The sequence below is a fragment of the Emydura macquarii genome, unplaced genomic scaffold (assembly GCF_026122565.2).
Source record: "Emydura macquarii macquarii isolate MOO-44397 ecotype Brisbane River unplaced genomic scaffold, CSIRO-AGI_Emac_v2 contig_1829, whole genome shotgun sequence".
Taxonomy (NCBI): domain Eukaryota; kingdom Metazoa; phylum Chordata; order Testudines; family Chelidae; genus Emydura; species Emydura macquarii.
The window spans coordinates 1-4939 of NW_027131966.1; the positions used below are offsets into that span (position 1 = coordinate 1).

At 54.8% G+C, this 4939-nt stretch overlaps 1 pseudogene; it reads right to left on the reverse strand.

Annotated features, from left to right (window-relative positions):
- Positions 1-561: 561 nt before the first annotated feature.
- Positions 562-4866, reverse strand: LOC137159275 (H-2 class II histocompatibility antigen, E-S beta chain-like; annotated as a pseudogene).
- Positions 4867-4939: the final 73 nt, after the last annotated feature.

The following is a 4939-nucleotide window of genomic DNA, read 5'->3' on the forward strand; positions in this document are numbered from 1 at the left end:
ATTACTTCCTTGACGTCTTATCTCAGCAGACTCAAACTGCATTCACTCCTCATTCATACTTACTAAAAATCATGACATTCTTACCCCATTACATTAGTACATTATCTTATGCTTACTTACTTATATAATAAAGTCCTTATACATACACCAATTCTATTAATACCAATATTACTAAAAAGGAATTAAGGCATTTGATTTATCCTCTCATTGCCCCATAATTTACACATCAACCACATTCCTAATACACACTGGGCACTTTCCTTCACTTATAAATTATCACAGTTAGATTTCAGGATGTTCCCAAACGTTCATTCGTCGATCTCCACAAACAGGGCCCCAATGTATCATAAATGTGAAATCACAAGATGTTTAGGCAGGATGTTCCCACCCATATGTTCAAGCCATCACCTATCATAGTGGAGCCGGGGGTGGCATGAACAAACAATCCATGTGTCCGGAACATCCCTAACTACAACGCCTGGTTTTGTTTTTTCTCAGTGTGAGGGTTAACCTTTAAAATTCAAATATGTATCCATGGTCCGGGCCTCCTCTCGTTCAGGCCTACACCACATTGCTGGGGCCTACAGCATCCGGGCAAGAAGGTGTCATAGATGAGGTGCCTCCTGCCGGCTCAGTTGTGGCTGGAGCAGAGTTGAGGGTCTCTGGCTGTGTCTGCGCCGGGCGATACGGCCCCTTCTGGCCCCCTGCAGCAGAAGCCAAAGCAGGAATTGATTCACCTGGAGACCAGCTGCCCGGGGCTCAGTCCTGCCCCCCATCAGCCAGGGTGTGTGGAAAGGCAACAACAAGGACCCCAGCCATGACCCCTATATCCAGATGGGGCTCAGCACGGACCCCAGGGATCTCATGATGGTGAGAAGGCTTGGGGGGGACATTAGGGGCTGCTGTGCTGCAGAGGGTTGGGTGAGGGGGCTCAGAGAGTGGCACAGTGCACAGGCTGGGGAGATGTGCTGTGGGTAGTGGGGGCTCAGTCGGGGGTGCTGTGGTGCAGGGGGCAGGTGTGGGGAGCAAGTAGGATCATTAGGGGGCGCTGTGCTGGGGGTAGATGTGGGGGCAGAAGAGGCGCTAGGGGGCATGGTGCAGGGGCATCACTCACTTTTCCTCCTTCTCAGGTACCAGCCCAGAGCCCCGGCTCCCAGCACAGCGAGGAAGGCGCCAGCAGCGATTGCCAGGAGACCCGCCGAGGCTGTGACCTGGGAATCTGAAAATGCCCCAAGACAGACTGAGCCACGGGTCCCCCAAAGCCCCTGTGCCCCTCCCCTCCCATGGGTCCTGCCCTCTGCCCCGATAGGCCTGGGCTAGCATCCTTCCTTCCCCCGGTTTGGCTGCCCCCCATCTGCCCGCCCTGCAGCTGGACACCCCCTTTTCTGTCTCCCCTCCCCTGAGCCCCTCACACCTCTCTCCCCCTCTCCCCAGTGCCTCTCTCTGTCTACCCAGCCCCTGGTGCCCCCCAAACTCCCCCTCTGCATTTCCCACCTTCCTCTTCCCCCCACCCTTGTATCCATCTACCCCATTTCCCCCCCCAGTAGTGGTCCCCCCAGTACTCACCCCAGGTCACCCTCAGGGGGCGTCCCCCAGGCTGCTGTGTCTCACCACACACACGTGCTCCGTGGGGCCGACCCCCTCCTGCCCAATCTCGATGGACACCCGGACCTGGAAGGTGGGGTCCGCATTGGGCCAGATCCTGCTGGTCACCTGCTCCCCCTGGACCCCCCGGCCCTCCCGCTCCCAGGTCACCTCAATGTCGTGGGGGTAGAAGCCCGTCACGTGGCAGACAAGGTGGGGCGGCCGGTCCTGGGTCCCTGGGACGAGGGCCACGTGTGCTGCGGGCCGGACTGCGGGGAGGGCGAGAAAGGGTCGTGAGTCACAGGGACTGGCACAGCAGGGGCTGCGGGTCAGGAGTAAGGGGCACCGGCCGAGCTGTCATCTGTCTTCTGAGCTGTGAAAGGTGCCATCTTCTCAATCAAAATCCTGCAATGATGCAGCGTGTGGACTTTCATCGCAGCAAACTTGTCCCCTTGGCGGTTCCAGCGCTCGGCCACACGCCAGGCATCCGGGTGCACCGAGAACCAGCGGTTCTGGTCGGCCTGGTACTGCAGCACGTCCTCCCCATCGAGGGAATACCTGGTGGTGGCTCGGGTGGCTCCGGTGTCATTATCCAGCTCACAGCTCTTCAGGATCTGCAGGTAGTAGGGCTCTGGGGGCAGAGGGGCATGAGCCATTCACCAACTGAGCATGGAGCTGCCCCGATGAGGCAGAGGTGAGACGAAGCTCTGGCATGTAGGGAACCCAGGAGTCCTGACTCCCAGCCCCCCGCCCTCCTCAACTCTCCAGACCCTACTCCTCTCCCCGAGCGGGGGATAGAACCCAGGAGTCCTGGCTCCCAGCCTCCCCAGCTCTAACCACTAGACTTCACTCCTCTGCCCCACCCAAGATAGAACCCAGGAGGCCTGGCTTGCAGTCCCATTGCCCCACTCTAAGCACTAAGTGTCACTCTGGCTGGCTCGAGGGGGGGGGGCATGTATTCTATTGTGTATCATTAATATGTCAAAATCATCACGAGTCATGTGAGATACGCCGTGTCAGGTACTGTTAGAAAGGCTGTGATGCGCTGAGTAAGATGATGATACCTATGTTCACATGTTCTATCTGTAATGGAAGCTACGGACACATTCGATGTATGTTTGCCTTCCTCCCACAGGATAGAGCAGGATAGAGCCTGCGGACTGTGTGGTTCTGGGAAGAAGAGGATTATTTAGCTGAGATTAGTCCTGGTTAGTCCTGCTCTGAGCAGGGCGTTGGACTAGATACCTCCTGAGGTCCCTGCCAACTCTATGATTCTAAGATCTGTATTTCAAACGGTGCTGTATAAGATACACCCCAGACAAAGAGGCGGCAGGACAATAGCCCTCTTAATGGCCCATTAAGACACTCACGGATGCAAGGGGCCCAGGAAGAAACTAAAGGCAGACCTGAAGAGTTACCAGGATTGGCCCATGTGACTCTGGACTCCATTTTAGTTCTTGTAACTTTCCACAAGACAGCATGGCAGGGGCCAGAGGGTAGATAAGGCCGAGGCACAGAAACCATTTTGTCTTTGTTCCTGTTCAGCTACAGACACACACCTACCTCTGGATCAATTCCTTTTGCAACTGAACCGAAGGACTAAGACCCATCCACATGTTGGATGTGTACCAGAGGAACTGTGCAAACCTGCAACGCCACAATTCTCCCACAAACTGGATGTATCTGGACTTTCGATCATTTGTATGTAGCTGATTTGCTTTGACCCTTTAAAATTCTTTTATGGTTTCTTTCTTTCTTTTTGCAATAAACCTTTAGTTCTAGTTACTAAAGGATTGGCTGTCAGTGTGGGATTTTGGGTAAGACCCAAACTTCTATTGCTCTGGTGCTGTGGCTGACCCCTTGGGGTCAGGAGAAACCTTTTTAGTAAAGAGCAGAGAGTTTAAATAACTGATCTCTTTACTGGATTTAGTGGCTGATTTGGGAGCCAGGAACTGGAATGCAGTGAAGGGGGCTGTGGGCATTCGTGGACTGGCTTCTTGGTAACCAGTGTGGGGGAATCAGAAGCAGTTTGTGGTTGGCTGGGAAGCCTGACCTTAGTGTTACTCACCAGCGCTCGGAGAATCTGATCTCCGTTTACAGCCTGCCCAATTGTGGCAGAATGCCAAGATCAAGATCTGGTGCACATCCAATACCTGGATGGGTCTAAGTCCTTCGGTTCAGTTGCAAATGAATTGATCCAGAGGCAGGTGTGTGTCTGTAGCTGAACAGGAACAAAGACAAAATGGTTTCTGTGGCTCGGCCTTATCTATCCTCTGGCCCTGGCCATGCTGCTTCGTGGAATATTACAAGAACTAAAATGGAGTCCAGAGTCACATGAGAATTACCTGGATTGGTCTAAGTCCTTCTGTTCAGTTGCAGGAACAAAGACAAAATGATTTATGTGGCTTGGCCTTATATACCCTTTGGCCCTGGCCATGGTGTCTTGTCATCTTACTCAGCGCATCACAGCCTTTCTAACAGTACCTGACATGGCATATCTCACCTGACTCGTTATGATTTTAACATATTGATGCCACACAATAGAATACATGCCCCGCCTCGAGCCAGCCAGCGTGACATCCATAACGCGGGACTGGTGTAGAAGGTAGAAATCAGAACTCCTGAATACACCTGAAGGTCCCCCCTTATCCAGACAGCGTGACACTAAGTAGGAGGGAAATCACCCGCCTCTGGTGCCCTGTCCCCCATCTCCCTCCAACCTCCTTTCAGCCGCCCGCCCGTCCCCTCGCTGAGTGCAGGGGATCAGCTGCTCACCTGTCCTGAGGGAGCTGGTGTTCATCTCCTGCACCAGGCCCTGGTACTCGGTCTCCACCCAGGAGTCCCAGACCAGGTACCAATCTGTCCTCTTAATCCAGAACTGGTGGTGGTCCTGGTCACCCGCAGAGTATCCGCTGCGGGGATCCAGCCTTCCGCTGCCACTGTCATAGGAGGAGACCACCAGGTCGTTCACCTCCATCACATTAAGCCGCTTGGGCAGGCCAGGGGCCTCCCAGGGCGAGATGAGCTGGTAACAGGAGAGACGGTGAACTTCTGCAGGAAGGAGAGAAATGGGATGAGGAATGGGACCCAGGCATCCGGGACAGCAACCCGAGGGTGCCCTGCAGTGCCCAGCCCTGGGGGAAGATGCTGGGATGGGTAATGGGACCCAGGCATCCGGGAGACCAGGCGTCACTTACAAGCCAAGGCGAGGGAGCAGAGAGACAGGAGCCAGAAGGAGACTGAGACAGGTTTGGTCCAAGGAGCCATCGCCCTGGAGGGGATGGGACGGCCACTCTACGGGGCAGGGTCTGGGGCCAGGCCGCAGAGAGCTGGAAGGGTCATGGCTGCCCTTCCC